The 23,773-nt window shown below is 38.4% G+C and overlaps 1 protein-coding gene across 1 annotated transcript in view; it reads right to left on the bottom strand.

The window, feature by feature from the left end:
• The window catches only part of LOC150088466 (uncharacterized), a 266,563-nt gene extending 243,173 nt beyond the window's left edge, over positions 1-23,390 (bottom strand). The window contains exon 1 of the mRNA XM_090369525.1: positions 23,080-23,390. The gene's annotated coding sequence lies outside the window, so the exon portion shown is untranslated. The remainder of the gene's footprint in view (positions 1-23,079) is intronic.
• Positions 23,391-23,773: the final 383 nt, after the last annotated feature.

Here is a 23,773-nt window from a genome sequence, read left to right as displayed (position 1 = left end):
CATTTCCTTTTAACGAGCTGCAGTTTCACTTAACCTGGAGTATCCCCTAGGCTGAATAAAAGCTTACTTTTTTCCTGGAATTAAATAACCTAGCTGCTCAGACTGAAATTTAAAATATGTTAGAACTTCGATTTTAAACTTTACAGTTTAGAAAATAATTTTTTAATATTATCTGTATTTATATTTAAGGACTTTTATACAACTTTAATGTGATCTGAGTAATAGTTTACTATTTGTAGCTCGACAAACAAGAGATCAGATTAACAAATTATGTTACCAAAAAAAAACCCTTAATAGTCATGAAAAAATGTAAATAAATTATTTTAAGCTGACAATAAGTTTTTATATTAAAATATTATAATACAAATAACAGAATATATTTTATTTTAATAAAAATATCGTTGGTGTTATCGTATAAATAAAATATCTACATGGATAGACTTTTCTACTAGCTTCGAAAGAAGACAAACTAGGGCGGCAACCCTAATTTTCCCTTTTTCTTTTTGTAAAAATCATATATAAAGAAACATTGATACTTCTTATTGAAGAGGAACTTTACAGCCTATATAGTAGTTGGAGAGAGTGATGGGGAAAATGAGTTCTTTGGCTGATTCGACTCAATTGGGTCATTACAGAAAAGTGACTAGAGTCATCGAGTCACTTTGAAATAAGTCATCATTCAACATAGTTGCAAGAGACTGGTGAGGGATAAATTTAACTGAATCACTGATTTGAGTCGCTGAAGGTCTAAGAGATTCAATAGCCGACTCAACGAGGGAAACGACAATCAAGTTTATGGACTGTTCTTGAAGACTTGCGCTGAGAGCGGGCATAATGTTCATTGGACTCTTAGAAGTCCAGTTTGGTGTTTCAAAGGGCGGATCCAGCCTTCGTGTTTTTTTTTTTTTAATACAATTTAATCTTATTTTATTATTACAACTAGAAATATTTCAATGAAGTTCTGCGCTGTCAGAAGATGGCTTAACTTTGTAAAGCTTCAGACCATCTGAGCAGTTACCACTCGATGTGGGCAAACTGGAAAACGGATGACAAATCGTTTTGATATACGAAATATATAAGATAAATTTCGATAGCGTAGTATAAACAGATAAGGACCCTAAAGGGTATCTGATGGAATGTGGACTTTAAAAGGGCTAATTATTTAAAAATAAAGCACGCCATCAACCCAAAAATTACAGGTGTTATTTTTAAAAGGTAATAATATTAAAATAAAAATAAAATTTTAAAATTAAATCTTTAAAGTTTAAAGTTAAAATTTAGCGTTTCATACAGTCCTGTAAAGCCTATATGAAACATGTTTAAAATGAAACAACACAAAACATGCTTGTTTTGAGTTGCTGTCGTGTTACATTTTAACATGGATAATATTCCCATCCCGGAAGTCTTAAGGTAGGATATAGGTTTACTATGGACATGAAATTTGGTACCAAGATTCAGAAAAAAACATTCTAAACAATAAATTTAAGGCTTATTTAGAATATTTTCTAAATAAGGAAAGCTATGGAATTTGAATTAGATTTAAAACCTCCTCGGGCACCAATAAAACATGCGCTGAAAATTGGGTGTCGATCCTACATTTCCATTTTGAGTATTTCCCAACACCTGTCTTCATGCATATACATTTAAATAACTCAAGAGATTTATAAAAATAATATTTTAACGATATTTTGGATGGTTCGACAAATCGTCTACTAGGAGTTGATTTGTTAGATGCAGATGGACATGGGTGAAGATAATATACCCTAAGTGTCCAAAATTAAATATTGCATTTTTTGTACAGTACCTCCAGTGTATTGGGTAACAATATCGGACCTCCGCATAGCGTACAAAAATTGTTTTCGGCTAAGCTCCTTCATTTTTCAAGGTGCCGAGGATAATTCCCCCTCACGAGAACCACCCATACTTTTTCGATCACATCTTCGAAAACACGATTCACAGAACCTGTCAAATCCCCTCATACACAAAAAGCGTGAAAAACGTGCAGCACGCTCTGTGACGTAACAATTAATTAAGCATGCTTATAAAGTCGGTGCAGACGGATAATTTCCAGCTTGTTAATATAAAACCCACATAGTAAGTACCAGACGAAATCCCAGAAGCCTGCATACGGGTAGATCATGAAACAAAAATCCTTGAGGCGCCATTTCCCCTTGAAGAAACACGTATGCCAGTTAAAGCACTGACTTCTCGTGCGTAAGGGGGAGGGGAGAAGAGACTAGTGTGTGTGTAACCTGCCTTTCCACCTACTGGTATCACACCTGTTTATTGTTCTTCACTAACTCCATGGCGTACACATGCCTCCGAGTATCCCTACACGTTTCAGCTGTTTAGGGGAGCGAGAAGGGGGGAGGGAAGAGAGAGAACACGATAGGGCGTATGAAGAAAGAAGCCATCGGTCTGGTATCCACCCCTCCCAGGGCGGAAAAACATCCAGAGTTCGTAGAAGAAAAGTATTTGATACTGTTTTTCTGGTCCCAGTGCCCTCCAAAAGGTCACGGCATTTGTGTGTTTTAAGAAAGTTAATACCGAGTAGCAAGTATTAAAAACACATCTGCAAGCACGCCCAGGGTGCAACTTAGGTGGCTGCAAATAAAGATCATTAACAAAACAAAAAAACCAAGGGTCGCAGGTGGCTTGCAGAGAAATGAGAACTGCAAGTTTCTCTCGTGACGCGTTGTTTGCTCAGTAGCTGCGTTCAAGATGCTCAGGTTCTCTCGTATTCGATTGCCGAAACAAATATGACAAAGTATTAAGAAGTTTATCTCTTTTAGGATTTAAATAAACTTTTGTAATCGCTGTTTTCGTTCCCATCCGATATGATCCTCTCGATTCTATCATATGTGTCTGAAGTCTTGCGACTGGCATTATTTCTTCGCTTTTCTGCCCTGCTGTATATCCACAAATGTTTTTGCAAATTTAGAAACAAATATGAGAAGCACTCTTTTACCAAGACCATCAAGCAGACAATCTCCCAAATAGAAGGGGGACAGCATAACAAAAGTGAATTAGTATTAACAGTAGCAAATGATGTAATGAAGCAAGCTTATAGAGCGTCAGCCAAAGAAAAATTAAACACTTCATCCACCATCCGCTGTAATAATTTGTCTAAATCATTAAATTTATTCCAACTACCCACTTGCGCAACACCAGAAGGAAGTTTGTTCCAACAACCAGTTATTCTCTGGCTAAATGAAAAATTTTAGCATATCTATCCTGCAACCATCCTTTTTAAAATTAAGTTTAGGTCTCTTCGTGTAAGAGTAAGGATGCTCCTCTCTGCGCCCTTTCCAACAGGTTCGCATTCTTCTAAAAATGAGACTTCCTGACCTGTATTCAGTACTCAAGATGCGGCCTAATCATTGCTTCATACAATGGAATAATCACCTTGTCCCTGTGGCAAAATTCCTGTATATCATTCAGACAGCCAAGAACTGTTCAGAGAACTTCATAGTACAATTGCCTCTTCCTTTCTCCACCACCTTGAGCGTGGTATGTTATTCTGGGATTATTGCTGCCCATAAGCTGTAATTTGCATTTATCAATGTTAAACCTCAATTGTTGCTTCTCAGCCCACCCGTCCAATTTTCAACCCATCCATCGAATTTTTCTGGCTCTTGTTTGCAGTAGTGCGCCTTGAATCCTGTCATAATCATCCAGACAATCTTGCATTTACAAACTTAGACAATCAACTTGATATACCTCCATCACTATTTTCAATATTTATCATTGATAAATTTTGAAAACTTTAAGGGTCCCAGCACAAAATTTAAAACAGAATTATCAATAGTTATCTCCTTCATATTAAAATAAGCATAGAATTCTCTGCCACTTTTCTTCACATACTTAGCCAAAGACTTATCAAAATCTTCCTTAATTGGCCTAATCTCCTTAGTGATTTATTTCAGACTATTTTGTTTAAGGACAAACCTTACTGCAGGTATCCGTGTCCCCTGATAATTTATAATCACCTCATGAATTTTTCCTCTCTGCCAAAAGTCGCATCAGTTCATGTGACATCCATTTATATCTAAGCCTTGAAGAGTGTTTCTTAGTTCATATAAAAAGCCTATCAGCTTCTACGATTACTTCCCTGAATGCTTCCCATTTAGAATTTGCTGTTGGCAATATCGCCATTGTATAGAATTTACAAACTGTCTGAGACCACTGTAGTCACCTTTACGAAAGCAAAAGCCCTTCCCTTTGCCGTTAACAGTAATTACATCTTTCAGTAAATCTCACATGAACAGATTATCATTACTGCTACCTAGTGGTTCTTTTATCTGCAGATTCTTAATACATGAAGAGCCACTGCCGATCATCAGATCAAGAGTATTGCTTTCTCTTGTTGCCTCTCAATCATGTCTCTGTAGAAAACAGACATCCAATAAATCCAGAAAAGTTCTGCTATTGTGCGAATAACCAACCCACAAGTTCCAGTCAATATCTGGTTAGTTATAAGCCCTAGTTATAAGACATTCTGATATGCTGGTTATACCCTAGACTCGATTTAGCCAACTGAACAATGGCCGCGTGGTTCTATTCTGTTATCTATGAAGTAACTGTTGGCTCATCGGCTGCAGATAAGAATTCTAAAAGTTACTCTTTCCGGTATGCTGCATCCTTGCAAAACTTTTCTTTGCCAATCTGCAAGGAGTTAAATATGTCTATTGTATTTTCCAGCAAGAATCTTCAAAGATTGCCGGATTTTTGAGGGTTGTTCGGAGTGAGGGGAACTGTGCCCAGTATACCACAGCTAGATGCCATTGCATCTAGCTGTGGTACGGGGTTTGACAACAATATATAAATCCGGTGCTAGCATCTAATCTGCTTGTGAGCATTCGTGCAAGCGTATGCACACTGAGTGGCGAATTTATTAGATGCACTTACCCTTTTCATGAAATGGAGCGCTCATTCAGTAACAGAATCACATGTTAGTACCATGCGAAATAAAGTAGATGGGCAGGCAAGTACGGAGCTTTTAAAAACTGTCGTATTAGGGCTAGCCAAGAACTAACTCATCTGCTCATGCGTAATATGGTCATAAATTGCGCTGTTCTCTGGTCAGTTGCCAGTTTTTCTAGACGAAAAAATCGATTTTCCCGGAAGGGGGACATGTTATCCATGCGTGAGACCGACTAACTCAGCCACGGAGTGGAAAAAGCCATTAAAGTTCCTCAAGTCATTGACTGGATTCAAACTCGGGTCTTTTCCACCCAGTGTGGAGAGGATGGTGATAAGTGCGAGAACGGGCAAGATTTAAGTGATTTTGAAAGTGGCATGTTAGACGTCCACGTATGAGTATCTCGGAAACTGCTACCCTGCTGGGGTTTCCACGTGCGATCATGTCTCGGGTGTATGGAGATCGGTCATTACTTAATGTATTAGTCTCTTTTCAGTGAAGAACACTTCCTCTCCAACACGCCCGGTTCCTCTGATGGAGAAAAACTGGACATCACAAAGGTTATTTTTTTTTTACAGATTGTTTTTCATTTCAGATTCACTCAAGTCACTGTAATCAGTTTTGCATCAAAGTGACCAAAATAAGAATATTCTATATTATTTGGTACCTGGTCTTGAATGCAATAATCGACTGTATGTATAATCTATATCCTTGTCGTAATGCACAAATACATATTAAAGTATCAAGAGAGAAATAACGAGATTACATCCTCCTCCACCATACCCCACACCCTCGTGAGTAGCATGGTGTAGGATCGCTGTCTTTCCTCCCCACATCAGGTGGAAAAGACCTGAGTTCGAGTCCCGTCAATGACGGGAGGAATTTTTATGGGCCTTTTTCACAACGTGGCTGAGTCAGTCAGTCTCAGGTACCATGGTTTTTTTTCTCTCGGAAACTTCCTTCGAGAAAACAGAAAATCGATCTCAGAACACACGCAGTTTAGAGACAATATACATAGAGAAATATGGCCTTAGTCGCTGATGCTTCTAAAACTCTACTACAACAACCATACCCCCCCACACACACCAGCCAATAGCAGGTAAACAGAGATGCGACATGACAAATTGGAAAAGCTGGCATTACCAGAATGTGGCTTATGCAACTCACACGTAAAACGATTATCCTGCACACCAACAGGAATGTTTTGATCAATGTATTGCTCCCTCCTTAGACACACACACGTTCCTCATTGATCATCACATCTCTCTCTCTCTCGTGCCATTTTCCAGGGTTCCATGACCGAACGGGCTGCCCGAGTTTTAATATATTTCATCCATCTTCCTCGTCTTCTTTGTCTGGATCTTTTTATCTTCGGCATCCCCACATTATCTCTTAGATTGTTCTCCCTTTCTCATAGCGCATTCTAATAACTCAAAACAAGTACAGATACAAACAGGTTAGCGAATCGTAAATAATCTCTTAATGGAGGATAAAATTATTCGATTTTTGTAACTAGAAGAATGTCTTTCCTATAGAAATGCGTACAAATTACTCTAATTAACTAATTGTCACACCCAATTAACGTAATTACTGCTACAAAGGTATCATTAAATGTTTTTCAGAAAATTCGCTGCGTGTCTTTGTACTTTGGATGGCTCACCGGAAAGCCTGTATTGGAGAAAATCCGTAGACGTCCGCAGGAATTTCTAGGACAATTGTAATTTAGGTGTTTTCTGCTAAATGATCCGTTTATTAGCTTAATTATTACGAGAAAGCTGGAAAATACAAAAATAAGCGCAGCAGGCGCATGGCTGGAATTTGTTGATAACCTCAATAACTCTGTATGTAGTCATGGTATCGATAAATTCTTTGCAAGAAGTCTTAGCCGGTTGAAATGTTGAAGTCATTGGAAACAAACACGTGATCAAGACTGCTATGGTTTTGAAATATATCTGCTGAAAATTTTCCACCAGTTTCGCATCGAATACGCCTCAAAAAATTCTAACGTCAACACGAAGAGATGTTTACTTGAGCGAGAGGGCATCAGGTCATTGACGGTTCGAAAGGAGAGCTTTAAACTTTTAAACTATTACTCGATACTCCAAACCGTTCTGTATAAGAAAAAGGGGTGACGAGTAGGTTTCCAGGAATCATTTTATTTCTGTTACTTGCGTGACGTTCTACAGAGTGCAATGCCAAATAGTTTTTCTCTTTCCACTTAACGATTCTTCCAGAGAACTCTACAAAAGAGAATCTAAATTTATAAGAGTACGCCACATAATTGCAGGTAACGTCACCCTTTTGGATCACGCATTAGGGTCATCTGACTGCAGTTAGATTACTGTTTAGGTGAATTATATTTGCTAAAGTGTCTTCACGGGAAGACAAATCAATGTCCACTGCTGATCTCGTTCAAGTCGAAATTATAGTTGAAAAGTATCCAATTAGACATTGGAAATACCCAGAAGATGGCGCATGATTCAGATCTAGCTGATTACGCGCATGACGGTTAGCTAAATAGGCAGTCGTGAAGTGAATGAACACAAAGAGAAAGCTGAAAATCTCCGAGAAACTTAGCTTTTTTTAAATCTCATTTTCAAACAAGATAGACTGGAGAGAGAACGAAAAATTTCTTCAAAAGGAAATTTTCACGTAAATAAATACACTGATGTAACGAAGTATTAGAGAATCAGTCATGCCAAATGCAAACACTTTCTCTTATGTCCATGATGCTTTGGCACAAGGGCTCAGAGACGTTTGAAGGGCCCAAGCTCCGGTTCTGTCGTTTTTCTTTTCATTTATTTTATATCATGTATTCATTCTTCGTCAGAAAAAGGTACTCACCTGAACCATGAATGAACAAGTTTCAGAATTCTTGGTTATAATTCTTGTTCTTCCACAGGTGAAGAAAAACTGGACTGGGTATGAATCCTGGAGCTTTCCACTTGGGGGTAACAAACTTGATATAATCACCATTCTCCTAACACTGGGAGGAAAAGATCAGAATTCGAATTCCGTCAATGACGCGATGAATTTTTATGGTATTTTTTACAACGATTTATTCGGGTTCCCGGCGAGAACAGAATGTTTTTTCTCCCGGAAATTTGGGTTTTTCTTGCACGAAACGACAAATCCACCACAGAACACACGCAATTTACATAAAATGGTCACAATATGGCCTAAATTGCTGACGCGCCTGAAACCCTACAAAAACCACAACCAACAGCCTAGGGATCAAATTCACAATAAACAGGAAGACTTCAGTGTCACGTTTCTGAAGTCTACGTAACACAGCGGTATCGTCACCGTCCTCCCCACACCGGGTGGAAAAGGTCCAGGTTCGAATCCCGTCGATGACGCGAGAAGCTTTAGTGGGCTTTTTTCACTCCGTAGCTGAGTTAGTCGGTCTCAGGCGTAGATAGCAAGGTTTTCCCCCCATAAACTGGGGTTTTTTCGTCCAGTAAAACAGGCAAATCGACCAGAGAACAAACGAAATTTAGAGACATAACACAGATAGGGGTATATTTAAGAGATTACGGGTGGCCCTAATATAATAGTTTGAGTTTTTTTTTTTTTTTTTTTGTCACGCTTCTGGTCTCATTCAAGTCTAAATTCTCGCTGTAACGTACCCAATTAAACACTGGAATATTGAGATGGAGAATATTCAAATCTAGTTGATCTTTATTTCGTGTAGAAATCACTTTACCTAAAAGCAACTTTAGAATGGGAAAAACAAAGAACATTAATGAGTTCACGAAAAGCCTAATTGTTCGTACACGTGTTAGCATTAGCATCACCATTAGTAGAGGTAAATGATAAGAGATCAAGAGTATACAGCACCAGCCAAAAAAAAAAAAAAAACAAAAACAAAAAAAAAAACACGACACTCCCATTTCATCTATTCATTCCCTCCAATAGTTTTAGTTCTTTGCATTTCTTAACGTTATTAATTTCGAAAACAACAGATTGAAGTTTGTTCCAGCAATCAAACACCTGCTGACGAAAGGCAAACTTCAGGACATCTATTCTGCAACAGACCTTCCTCAATTTAGGAATTTGTGTCCCCTCATCTGTGCAGTCTGGGCAAGAGGAAGAATCCCATCAACACTAAGCATGCTCAATCCATTCAAAGTCTTAAACACCTCAATCAGATCACCTAGCAGGTGCCTAGTCTCCAGACACTTTAATTAGCAGAACTGAAGCCTTTCTAGGTAAAAGCACCCCTTTGTTCTCCTCACCAATCTCGTTGCCGGTCTCTGTACTCTTTCCAGCAGTTCTACACCCTTCTTAAAATAAGGCCTCCAGACCGTACGCAGTACTCAAGATGTGGACGTTCTATTATCTTATACAAATGGATAATCATCTAGAGGAAGATCATCTAGACAAGACTGCAATAATAATTGAGACACAGCTTGGGTTTGTTAAGGGGACGTCTTTTCTGACAAATTTCATTGGATACTATGACGAGGTCACAAAGGAACTGGATGCAAAAATAATATTGATATCATATACAGTACTCGGATTTCAGGAAAGCTTTTGATACTGTTGCACATGGAATACAACTGCACAAATTGGAGCAGTATGGAATTAAGGGCAAGTTGCCACAATGGATAAAAGGATGGTTGAGTGGAAGAAGACAGAGTGGTAAGTAATCAATGAACACTACTCTTCGTGGACTAATGTTATTAGTGGTGTCCTCAAGGGTTCGGTGTTGGGCCCGTTGTTGTTTTGTATAATTTATCAATGATATTGATGAAAGTTATATCAAGATTAATGTCGAAGTTTGCAAATGATACAAAGTTGGCAGGGTTGTCAATGGCAGTAATGGTAGTGTGCTACTGCAACAGGATCTAGAAAAGTTGGGCAGATGGGCTGAGAAGTAGCAACTGAAGTTTAACATGGACAAATGCAAAGTACTGCATATGGGTGGCAGTAACCCCAGAGAAATGTACCAACTGTGTGGTGTTACACTCAGGGAAGTGGAGAATGAAAGAGACCTGGGGTAATTATGCAGTCAAATATGAAGTTTTCTGAGCAATGTAGATAGGCTGCCACAGCAGGTCGTGGAGTCTTGTAAATGATATACAGGAATTTTGCTAGCAGGAACAAGGAGGTGGTTATCCCCTTGTATAAGGCAATGGTCAGGCAACACCTTGAGTACTGCGTACAGGTCTGGAAGCCTCATTTTTGGAAGGATATAGAGTTGCTAGAACGAGTACAGAGGAGGGCAACAAGACGGGTGAACTTACGAAGAAAGGCTTAAGTTTTGCAAATTACAGTGTCTGGAGACTAGGCACCTGCGAGGTGATCTGATTGAGGTGTATAAGGCCTTAAATGGATTTAGTAGACTCATTGCTGATGGGATTCTTCCTCTTGCTCAGATTACAAACCTGAAATTGAGGAAAGACGGTTGTCGAATAGATGTGCGGAAATTTGCCTTTAGCCAATGGGTAGTTGATTGCTAGAACAAACTTCCATCTGTCGTTGTGGAAGTTGGTAGCTTAAATAAATTCAAGGAAGAAGTGGACAAACTGTTCGAACGAATGGGTGGGTGAAATGGCAATTTTTTTTTTCCGGCTGATGCTGTATAATCTTGCTTTCTTGCATTATATGCCTCTACTAGTGCTAATACTAATGACCTCCTTCTCTGCTAGCAAAATTCTTGTATATCATTGTCAAAATCCCATGCGCTGTCCTGGCAACTTCTCTGCATTGCTCACAGAACTTCATATCCGACTGCACAATCACTCCCAGTTCTTTTTTGCTTTCCACTACGCTGAGTATAGCACCACACAGTTGGTACGTTTCTCTGGGATTACTGCTACCTATCTGCAGTACTTCGCATTTGTCAATGTTAAACTGCAATTGCCATTTCTCAGCCCATCCGTTAACTTTTCTAGATCCTGCTACAGAATATACCGTCATTCTGTTATTAACCATCCTGCTTACCTTTGTATTATCGGCTTAGACATTGAGTCCTTATGTCATTGATAAATGTAGAAAGCAACAATGATCCCAACAACCAAACCCTGGAGGAAATCCACTAATAACTTTAATCTACGAAGAGTAGTGTCCATTGATTACCACTATTTTGTCTTCTCGTACGCACCCATCCTTTATGCATTTTAACAACTTGCGCTTAATGCCACACTGCTCCAATTTGTACATCAGTCTTTTATGTGCAACAGTATCAAAAGCTTTCCTGAAATACAAGTATTAAATATTTTATTGCATCCAGTTCCTTCATAGTATCCAGTCAAATTAGACAAGATTTCCCCTTAACAAACCATGCTGTGCCCGAATTATTACCGCAGTCTTGTCTAGATGATCCTGCATCGCTTCTTTAACCAGTGACTCCATTATTTTCCCCGTAACAGAAGTTAAATGACTGGTTTGTAATTATTCATGTAACACTTTAATTCCCATTTGTGAATTGGGGCTACATTTGCACATCTACAGTCCGTGGGGATCTCCCCTGAGTCCAAGGATGCTCTCATAATTATGGCTAAGGGTTTGCTTACTTCTTTTGCTGCCTCCCATAATATAACTGGATAGATCCTGTCCATCCCGGGTTCCTTTCTTATGTTTAACTTCAACAATTTCTACTCCACTTTCTTCTCAGTTATTACAAAATCATTTAGCTCCATGTTAGAGTTGGATAAACTTCTCGCTTCTGCTTCCCCATAGAATTCCTCATGTGAGAATGTAGATGCAAGATACTCATTCAGTTTGTCAGCTACCTCAGCAGGATCAACAATCAAACCATCGATATCAAGTGGACCAATCTGATTTATCCCCTCCCTTCTAGAGTTTATATAATTAAAGAAGTGTTTGTTTTTTTTTCAATGCATACTTTTGCCAAAGATTTCTCGTAATTTGCCTTCGCTTGCCTAACCTCCTTTGTGATTTGATGACAAACCAGCTTATATGTACCATGGGCTTCTGTGTCGCCTGATAATTTATATGCATTACACGCATTTTTCTTCTCTGCCACGAGTCTCATTAGTTCATCTGATATCCATTTAAGCCTAAATCTGAACTTATTTCTTATTTGGTATGAAAAGCCTAGTAGTTTCCAAGATTAATTCCTTGAATGTTTCCCATTTTGAATTTACTGTTGATAACATCATCAGTTGGTCTCACTCTACAGAATTTAAAGACTGTCTGAGATTTCTGTAGCACCTTTACGAAAGCAAAAACCCTTCCCTTTACCCCTGATGATAGTTACATCTTTAAGCAAATCCAACATCAGTACACTGTGATCACTGCCACCTGGTGATTCTTTTATCTACAGATTCTTAATGCAGGAATAATTACTGCTGATAATCAGATCAAGAGTATTACTCCCTCTGGTTGCCCCTCGAACATGCTGCTGTAGAAAACAAACATCCAATAAATCCACAAAAGTCTGGCTAATGTGCGAGTGATCAATCCACAAGTTCCAGTCAATATCTGGGAAGTTAAAATTCCCATTATAAGACATTGATTTATTGGCCCAGTTGTTCGTTGTACTCATCATAGTCATTAGGCCTATAACACACTCCTACGCTCATTTTTGTCTTCCTAGTGCTCATGTGCACCAAAATGACTCTACATTGCACTGGCCACGCATGTCAATTGGATGCATTGCCTTAGATTTTATGTGTTTCTTAATTAAGAGCATAACCCCTCCCCTCCTGTTCTTTCTGTATACATCGTACTCCTCATATTCAAATTCTGCATCCCTTTATATCTGAGTGACACCAAGTCTCTGATATCTCAACAATGTTTGCACTTCGTGTCTATTTATGTTATTACAGCATCACTAAAATGTCAAGGAAGATGGCAGCTACACACCCATACATCATTGCATTTCGTGTCGGGGTCTATAATAAGTGATTATTGACTTGGTAAATCCAAAACAAGCATAAACCAGGAAAATCGACCAACGGATGGTTTCTTTTCTGTGATGTATGCAAAAGTCCAAATGTAAGTTAACTACATAACATCACTCCATAAAATCACGGACATCTTCAATGGTGAATGTCAGCTACACGTAGGAGTAGAAGGTCTATTCAGAATCGTACTGCACTCATTAAATCTCTTATGCCCGAAACAGAATTTTGGTATATTGTAGTGGTGCTGTGAACACATTTGTTTGGCTTTTCGCACCGTAGTAGCAGACTTCAGTAAATCGTGTCTGCGAACTGCATATAATCTATTGTCGGTTTATTGCGTATAATCTAATCTATTCAAGAATGAAAAATCGAGTTTCAAAGAGAAAATACAATGAATCCTTTGGTCCAGAGCAACCACTGTGAGAAAAGCCAGCAGGTAGAAAAGTAACGTGGTCCTACACGAATCCTGTTTCACACTATTTACCACAGATGGATGCATACGGGTGTGGAAGATGTGAAGTAATGAAATCAGTGTTGTGCCCTCTGTCCAAGCCTCTCTGGTGGTGATAACAATATTTTAGTAGGGTGGAAGAAGGCTCTCATCCACGAAGAATCTGTTATCTCTCGGTTATAACTAAGTATTGTTGCTGAATCTTAGAGAGAGAGGGACAAAGATTCCTTTCAAGTTATTTCTATCCCACAAATCAAAGAAAATCATTTTGTTTGTGGAGCAGGCCTCGTTATGAGCAAGCTTAATTGGATTTATCTTGACGACATTAAGGGGGAAGAAGAAGAAGAACTCTGAAGTAAAGAACAAAGTAGCAGGAAAAGCTATTTCTTAGCAGAAAATAACCTTCCCACAGCTTCTCCAAACTTAAAACTATAGTGGTTCAGTGAAACGAGGAGAGACAGCAAATCGTAGTGTCACAGGTCGTTGTATTTCAGACGAAAGTAAATAAAAACAGAAGACCAAAAAAATGAAACAGGAAACTATGAAGTCATTGGATTAGTTGTCCCTAATGAGGTTAATCATCCATTAAGAGAGCTTAGAAAAACTTCATCCCAGGCTAGAAATAGAAGTAATACCCTATTAGATTACGCATAACTTAAAAATTATCTGAAAGTAGAAGGAAATGGCATCCAGTGCCTTTTCTTTTCTTTTTTTTTTTTTCGTCTGGACTATATAGTAACATTCTTTCATCAAACAACGAAAAAATTGGTCAATTTTAGTTAAATGGTAGACAAAAAAGTAAACAAATTTTATACTTACAGACAACTGGGTAGACAGAAAAGGGATGGTCAAAATTGATAATGAAATTCCCCCCTTTGCTGCGTTTACTCGCATGTAGCACAAATCTGGAAGCTATTTTACAGGATAACATGCATTCTTAGTAATTGCTGGTTTATTTAGAATAGTCTCATACTTGAAATTTATAAGATCACAGATACCCGTTTAGTAATCGATACCGCAATTCCTTCTGGTTTAATTCAATAAAATAAGAAGAGCATCTATGGTAATAAATTAAGAAAACTGTAGACCTCCTCATCTAAAATTTTCTTAATTTCCCTACTTTTCTCCTACATTATTTATATTTTAGAATTTTCGCTCGAAGGTTAATGGAACTAGAGTCAGGTTGCTGATGCACAGCACAAGTGATTCATCTGCGTATAATTTTGATGTCTCAAGGGTTTACATTCTCCGATTGATCCACCATTTTATTCACACACAGAGAATGTTTGCTTAGTGATCAGTTGTTTCCCCATTAGGACAAATTCTCTGAAGTGGAGTTTCCACTTGAATCGTTTAATATTTACACAAACATAAATCAATCGTATCGATGGGATGTTAATGTAAAAAAGTTCCTGGAAAATAAGTGATAAAAGCAGGTGGTGTTGTAGATGGAATTTCATTTATATAAAGTACAGTATGTATAAATAGCTGAGAAGGGAACTCGATATGATTCAAACAATAGAAAAGAATTCGAAGAATATGTAGAATAATCTAGAGGGGGCTGCATACTATCCAACAAAATTATATGGGGTGGTTTAATATGTGTGCGAACATCATAAAGACAGTAGAAGCTACCTACGCCCAAGTGCCCTAGCAGATAGCACAGCGGTTATAATCACCACCCTCCCACTCTACGTGGAAGGGGATGGTAATTATAACCATGGAGTTCCGATCCCGTCAATGATGCGAAGGATTTTTATTGGCTTATTTCACAGGTGGATAAATTAGTCGGTCTCAGGCGAGAGTTCTTGCATAGTTTTTTAACTCCAGAAACTCGAGTTTTTCATCCGGCAAGCAGCAAACCAACCGAAGGATGCACATAATCAAACACACAATATAATGATGCCAACGACCATTAACTGTCACTAAGAGTTGTCATAGATTCCATAATGATAGAAATAGGCTCTATAGAGCAGAGTCGCGACATACGGTTTGATGGTTGATTTGGGTTTGGCGTATTTCCTGATAATGCTGCCTACTGCAATTCATCATCATAATAGTGATGGGAGAAGTAATATCAAAGTGAGCTATTTCTCGTGATTTCAACTGGAACTTTTGATCGTAGTGCTGAAAATCCTCCGCGCTGCATAGCATACTGACATTGTGGACATTTCAGCAGTATCTACACTCTGATGCTATGAAACTGGGTCTTTCATGCTCCACCACATTGATACCACATACAGAAATTCTGGTTTGAAGGTAATGAGATTCCACAAATAGCCTGATAAAAAAATAAAGAAAGAAAGAAATTCACACCTCCACCAGAGACCAACTAATTGACCTCCTGACACCAACAAAACCCCTGGAATTGCTGCTGTGAAGGGTATATTGTATATATCACTTTTGCATACAATAAAGATTATCTATAATTCATCCCTACCTGAAAATGTTTTTTTTTTTTCAAAAGGGGAGACCTGTTGAATGTTGCATGAAGACAGCCCGGACACTCTTTTGTTACAACAAAAGTGCTAAAATGCTAAAAGTTGGTACTTACTCCTTTTAGCATTCTGCATAAATGAGGAACCGTTTAAAATTTCTGGATATTTAAGGAGAAAATTCCAATGATTCATTGGAATTTAATGGTAAATCGAACAGTTCTAAGCAGAAATGTACAATTTTAGGAATACTTTGATCCTCCCAAAATTTCTGGCAGGAATAAGCGAAATCATTGAAGTATTTCAAACAAAGCAAGAATTCAGGGAGGGATTTCAATGTGATATCTAAAACAAAAGTAGAATTACATGCTGAAAAAAGACGGCCCATTAACTCTTCAGCGCTCAATAATTTAATCCTCACCTTAGAACTTAACTAAAAAGCTGTACATTATAGAATACGGGATTCTAAGATGGTTAACCATAACTGTAGGAATAAATTGCCGATTTACAGTCTCAAGATCTACACTCTATGGCTGTTCGTTTGTTTGAACTGACTGCAGTTTTACCATCATCTACAGTTCTTGTCCAATATAGAAGGGGGTGGAGAATAGAATGGGATCTGAGGATATCATAAGCAGGAAGTCATCTGAATTATTATCACTGACGAACTTGCGTTTATTGAATTTGTAAAATGCATCGTCTGTACACTTGACCGCTGAAAGACGTGTTAAGATCCTCATCCAATGCTCAAGCATCAGAAAAAGATAGAAAAACAATCAGAAAAATGTGGACGACATTGCTGCGATGGCTCTCAAGACAACTCGGATAATTCTTCAGGTGCATATCTGTCAAAATGATTGTGCAAGTAGGGACAGAGAAGTGATGGCATTTTTGTATAAAGAAGTGGTTAGTCCATATCTGAAGCATTGTATATAAATTTGGGGAGCACATCTTAAAATGGAAGTGAAACGGCACAACTACAACACTAGTGAGCAGTATAAGGGGTTGCTTTTGTCAGGAAAGGTTTAAGGCTTTGTGGTTTGCAAGACTTTGTAATTCATCTGTGTGTTTGTCATCTGGGGGCAAATTGAGTGTGGTTTCCAGGATCTTAAGTCTTCAGCAATCTGAATGATGAGAGTATATTTTCTCTCTTTAAAGTGACTGGAACCAGGGTTGTATATAATCACGTTTAAGAAGAATAATTGTAAAAGCTATCACCTACGTTCGTTTTTTGAGATGTAAAATTAATATAAATTCAAAAGGGGACCAGTCACAATTATCCTATTGGAAAATTGTGACTGATACCCTTTCATTGATGAAATGTCTGAAATAGATGAGTGAAATGGGCTGTGATAGGTAGATGAGTGTCACTCACGGTCAGATTTACTAGATACAATGGCAGAGTGCTCCACGGTCCTAAGGTCCTGCAACAATTGATTTACTTTTCGTGCAATTTTTGCGTGGGCAGGGGAAAAATACAATTTTTTTTGATACGGTACGGGTTTTCCTGTGACCTTATTTTTGAGGCCTCTAAAACTGAGGGAAACCCGTACGCAGAGCCTCAGGCTACCTAAATCGGTGCCACCTTATACAAAATGGTTGTTCGAGGGACTCAAGCTACTGAAGAGCTCGAACAAATTGCTAAAACTGAATGGTAGCGATCGGTATTTACAGGAAGTTATATATAAAGAATCTCTTTGCAAAGGGCGGCTCAGATAAATTCTTCCATAATCCACACCGGTGGTGACTTCAGTCGAATGCATTGCAATTTTTTGAATCGTGATGGATTATCTTTTCCCCAAGTACTGCAATTGTGGACATAAGAGGTGGTAGATGACTCTCATCAACCGGTGAAATACCACCACTTTGCTTATTGGAGGCTTGAAGTGGTGGAACCCATGTTTAGTCTCTAGAGCTAAGTTCCGGTCAACCCTTCCCTATCTCTTCCATCATGCAGTATGATTGATGACTTTTGAGGTTATGATGAACATCGTGGCGAGATCCAATATTCCTTACATTTCGAGGGTACAGCTCTAAAACGGTGTTCGCAGGCCTGCCGCTAGTTAGTACACCGGACCGAACCTATTGGTAACTCTCTAGGAGGCTCCCGGATCAGCTAGTGTATAATCTTGCTACCTCTATTCTGCCAGATAGTGACTGGAGGGAGTCCGAGTAGTGTGTATGCGGGGAGCATTGTCGAGGCCACGTTATGTCAAGGATCTGGGTATATTCTTACCACATGTACGCCATATCCAAAAATTTCATTACTTCATACAGCATGTCCCACCCTCGTTTTTTCTTACTATTGAATACACCATGAATTGTCAAACTAATAGAGCAAGCTTATCTGCGAAAAGATCTAAACCTCCCAAGGACTTCCTAATTCATTTCACAAATATACATAGTCTCAATTCTAATCTCAACGATGTCCATTTCCACTTGCAGTCTACCAAACTGCAAGTGGAAATGGACTTTCCGCTCCACCTATTAAGAACTCTTTCAAGAAGAAAACTTCCCGGGGCGCTACCCTTCTCTTTTCCCACCACGACCAAACACTCAACTGTTAACTGACACATATTTCCTACCACGACAGAACCCTCAACTGTCCATGTTACTAACTCATTTTACTTATCTCGACGAAAATGTCGACTGCTGTGTCCGCTGACTATTTCATTTTCCCTAGCATCAACAAAAACTCAACTTAGAATCCCACTAACCCATTTTCCTAAACACCCACATAACTCAACTCGGGGATCTGTGTCTGTCTCACTTTCCCAAGTACTGACAAAAACTTCAACTGTGTCTCCCCTAACTCATTTCCATAAAACACCCACATAAACTCAACTCGGGGATCTGTCTCTGTCTCACTTTCCCAAGTACTGACAAAAACTCAACTTAGAATCCCACTAACCCATTTCCATAAACACCCACATAAATCTCAACTCGGAGTATGACTGTTTTCGTCTCCCCCTGTTCACTCACTTTTTGTTCATCTCAATTTCTGTACCACCTACATATGTCAAATCCACCCTAGTTTTTAGTTTAACCAATCTTATTCATTTTATCAACTTCCACTCTCTTCTTATTTGCCCGTTTTATTTTCTCAAGCTGATTCCTTATTGCTCGATCTAACTTCTTATTTTAAGAAGTTTGTAAAATTTCTCAGGCTGTCTGTACCTTTGAAGTCAGCCGCTTATAGTTATACTGTAGCAGACTAATTTCCCACGATCTATAAAACTTGCCATCACTGCCAGCCAGACAGACTTAAATCTCATTCCCAGCATTTGTTCCGTTTTTACCACCTTATTATCCTCTTCATGTGTCACCGATTAAAGAAATGTCCCGACAGCACATGGTCCACCGCGCTATTGTTTACCACAGTTGACCCTTCTACTAATAGCAGTTGCTACTAGTTTCTATTGTTTGGTTTGTTTGTGTGAGCTGAGAGTCGAGTGTCCCTAGGTTGCTAATAGCTTTTCACTTACCGCTCCCCTTGTATGGACGTTGGCTAATTTAATCCCTTGGCTTGTAAGGTTCGCTCCCCCATATTGCCATATTATAAGTTTTACTTTAAATAAATCTCACTTTTCTATAAAATATTATATTTGTAAGATTTTACATCTTACAAATCGCAAATCCGCCCTGCCATGGAATATTGTTCCCACATCTGGGGTGGTGCCCCCAAAACCTCTCTCAGGCTTCTTGATTCCATTCAGAAGAGGGCAGTTAGGTTAATTAATGATTCATCTCTAACAGAGTCTCTCCACTCGCTGTCTCACTGACGTACTGTTTCTGCTGCATGCCTCTTCTACAGATACTTCCATGGGCACTGTTCTTCTGAATTGGCTTCTATAATTCCCGCTCTCTCTTTCAAAACAGTCCGAACACGTGCCGCCACCAGCCAACATCCATTTACTGTCCAACTTCAACCCACAGAACCAACTTTTCATCTTCCTCATTTATTCATTCAACTGCCGTTTTCTGGAACAACCTTCCTTCATACGTATTTCCTGAAAATTACAGTCTACAGAAGTTCAAGTCCAATGTCAACAAATATCTGCTTTCGTCTTCTCAACCTCCAACCCAAGCACGGTACTAAGTACTATAGGTTCTAATACCTCTCGTGTTTGGGGTTCACATAAAAAAAAAAAAAAAAAAAAATTAACCCTTTGTTCAAACGAAAACTGACTTCACTGTAGTGCAGATATCATTCAAATTGTAGATTACCAGATAGAAGTTGCCGAGCATTGCACTTCTAGAGTTAAAATACACAAGGATCTAAAGCATTCCACGTCTCTACATTCTTATAATTATCTACATGGCGACTGATCAGACCAATTTTCTTTGAAAACATGCTAAATTCTGAAAAATATCTACAGATTTCTCAAAGCTGCTCTTCCTAATCATCCAAATGATCGGGGAAGGGGTAGCTTCGAAAATTCTGAAGATAATTTGAAGGATGAAGGTTAATTCCAAGAGGATGGTGCAAAGTACCGTTCTTATAACATTGTAGTTGCTGATACAAGTGGTCTATCATCACGAGATTGTTGGGTCTTGGTACAAGCTTTCCCACGAAGTTCTCTTTTCCTTTTGAGCCCCTTCCTCCCATTAACTCAGGGGAATGGCGCAGTTGCACTCCAGCAGTGATAGACCATTGGTTTATACTAACTATACTATCATGTTATCGGAAAAGGCTTCTGATCTGAGTCCGTTTATTGTCTAGAGTTCTCGCTTAAGGAACATGCTTTTGGAAACAATTTGCATTGAATTGAGCAAGAGAACACCCAAATTTATTAACAACATTCCTAATGAGATTTATGTTGTTTCTAACAACAGGTTGCGGAGTTTCTGTCTGCAGACATTTTAAACGCCAACTGACTTATCTTCTATGAACAAATTTAAACTATATTTCTCATTTTCACAAAATACTCTATACAGTACTTACGTATAGAACATTCGCTCTAAATATTTCCAGTATTTAGAACATTTCCTTACAATTGTTTCAGCAATTTTATGGAAATGTAAAATATTTCAGCTATTTTACGTAGTTTAATTTTACTCTACATCAGCTTAGTTAAGAACTATATCATCGAGATGTCTGGATCATATATCCTACACTTGATTCTCAAACCTTTGCCTGCTAGTCTGATACAACCACCGACTTGGGAAGCTCTTTTCGAATGGACATAAGGCAGAAAAAGACATCGGCAAGATGCCAGTGAACTATAAACCAACGTTTTAGTAGACAGCACGCCCAACTCCGTTTTATTACAGATAATTACGGTAAAGACAATTAGCAAATCAAACTTTCGCCCCAGATGGCAGCAAACCAATCCTTCCCATGGGAACTCAATCAAGACAAGTTCCAACACTTCCTGTAACTTTCTATCGGGCACATTAAGCAAAACACATTTCTGAACGCACGCAAATCACAATTATGCCAACATAACTCTTTATAATCGTCATAATTCTTTATGTGCCGCTTTCCAAAACTATCTTTGTACTCTTTGATCGTAAAGTTAACATTGTCGTCATCAAATGCCCGGATGTCAGTGCCACAGGCTAATAATTTCGTCCGTACTCTGTTCAAGGTTAAGTAGGGTAGTCGGGACAAAGTAATTTAGCGCCGCTACCGTCCACTAGATGTGCACTGACAGACAGGCGCACACACACACACACACACACGTGTGTGTGTGTGTGTGTGTGTGTGTGTGTGTGTGTGTGTGTGTGTGTGTGTGTGTGTGTATGTTTGCGGCATGTACTCAATTGACTCTGTTGGATACATTAAGCTTTAAGCACATCATTAGGTTTGGATGGCTACCCACTTAAACACTGACCCCCTTCTCCCTCCATCAACCCCGTAAATGAATGATGATTATAAAAAAAAAAAAATCAACTTCCAGGAGATGCTTCAGCACATTTGTCTCCTAACCCCTCACAAAGTTGTAATTTTAGAAGTCCCAGCTCCTATTACCGTGTCTTGCCCTCACTCTAAAATACTTAGTTCCCTGAAGTGAGTTTCTTTTCCTCACTGCCACTTTCCTTTTTTTTTTTTTCTTCCGTATTGTGAAGTAATATATAAAATTACCTCTGACCACGGTCACTCATAATGGAGAAAGGCAACAAACAGATTTACTGTGTATCCGGTGCATAAACCAGCCTTAGAAACATTTTAAGGTCAACTAATAGTGTAAAATCCTAAGCTTGTATTAAAGACATTTTCTTAGGGTTAGAGGGATATGGATTAATACCGACATATTTACATTTTACTACTCACATATTTTAATACAAATTAAATTATTTATCACTTTTTAATTTCGAAGAATTTGTTCATCACCTTCATCAGAGGAAAAGATAATTCACGATTTATTCTCTTCTGATGAAGCCATTTTCAATTTTCAGTTTCAATGTTTGGGGAAAAAACAATTTATAGTACATTAAGGTGACAAGGAATGGTTTGGTTACGTAAGATTTGGATTCGTGACCTTTTACATAAGGAAATGTGTACACTTACCGTTTTCTTTACAACAAACTGCAATGGATCACAATGGAAGCTTTTAAAATACATGGCTACGTGAGATGCGAAGGACCACTGTCAAAAAAGGCAGTCGACTTATATAGCGAATATATATTTAAGCTCGAATTTTCAGGGCAAAATATAGAAGTCGACTTACCCTCGTGAGTTGCACAGTTGGTAGAATCACCATCATCCCCAGGTGGAATAGACATCAGTTCGAATCCCGTCGATGATGTGAGGAATTTCCATGGGCCTTTTTCACAACGTGGCTGAATTAGTTGGTCTCAGGCGAAGGTAGTGTGGTTTTTTCTCCCGGAAAATCGGATTTTTCATCCATCAAACAAAAAATCGACCACAGAACACACGCAATTTACACACATTATATACAAAGCAATATGCCTTAGTCGCTGATGCTCCTAAAAAAACCCTACTACTAAAACAACATATACAACATGCAGAAGTCGACTTGTACTCTGGGATATACGGTAGCTGTTCGTTGGATAATTCTGCAAACAGTCCCTCCAGTACTCGTGCAATCTACCAATGCCCATCCCGATGCCCGCTTTTCTAACCGAAGATATACCTACACAGCAATCGAAATGCGAATAACTCTTTTCTACTTATGAATATTACAAAATATATTTGTGCACGAGTGGATAAACATAAACAAATATTCAATTACAATATCTCATATCGTTAATAATTATTCTAATAGTTGCAGAATGAAATTTTAATAACTATTTAAATCTTTTTAAAGAATTATTGGAACAGGAAAGCAATCCACTCTTATCTACAGCTATTTAATACTCTTGAAAGTTTCTTATCTAAGCATCCACAGTAAAGCCTATAACGGTACATTCAAAATCTACTGAACTAACCTTCGTTGCTCATCTGTTTAGAGAGCGAAGAATCTTTGATGCGGTTCTTCAAAGGATTAATAAGCGTATTTCCTCACACACAGAGATAGAATCTTCCTTCACGAAATAATTATACTTTGAATAGCTTCCGAGTATTTAAATACTTTCGATCTTTATCTAGTTTTAAAAGAAGTCTGAATTTTCACAAACACCAGCAGGGAGAAAACTTTAGTAGCAGCGCCTCAGACGTCATGCAAAGTAATGGAATGTTTACGTTCTATCAGTAGCAGCTGAAGGTCTTTCCACGAGGTTAGTTGCTTCATAACGATCATAACAATACAATACATTTACATCTTCTTTAAGATTTCCTTTAAGTATCGAGAATTTCGTTACAGTGCGCGAGAAGCATTACATTCTAAATATACGAAAATACCACAACGTATGGATACGTAGATAATGGCCAACCTTAGTATCGACCTGTTTACTTACTGAGCGAGCCATTCCCAAGTGTGATTTTGTTGCTATGTGTAATACTTTAAAGCCTCCGCGCACATATGAAACATGGCTGTGTTGCACACAGTCGACTGAATGTTTATGGAAGATTAAAGGGGCATCCAGGACCGAATAAGAGTTTCAATTTCCTAGATTGATATTTATTTTTTAAGAAAAGTAAAAATACTGTATATATCGTAAGGAGATCTGGGTTACAGAGTAG

The sequence above is a fragment of the Mastigoproctus giganteus genome, chromosome 3 (genome assembly GCF_048544385.1).
Source record: "Mastigoproctus giganteus isolate SK-2022 chromosome 3, ASM4854438v1, whole genome shotgun sequence".
NCBI lineage: Eukaryota > Metazoa > Arthropoda > Arachnida > Uropygi > Thelyphonidae > Mastigoproctus > Mastigoproctus giganteus.
Note: the sequence above shows the minus strand (reverse complement) of the source record. Positions and strands in the feature narration are given on the sequence as shown.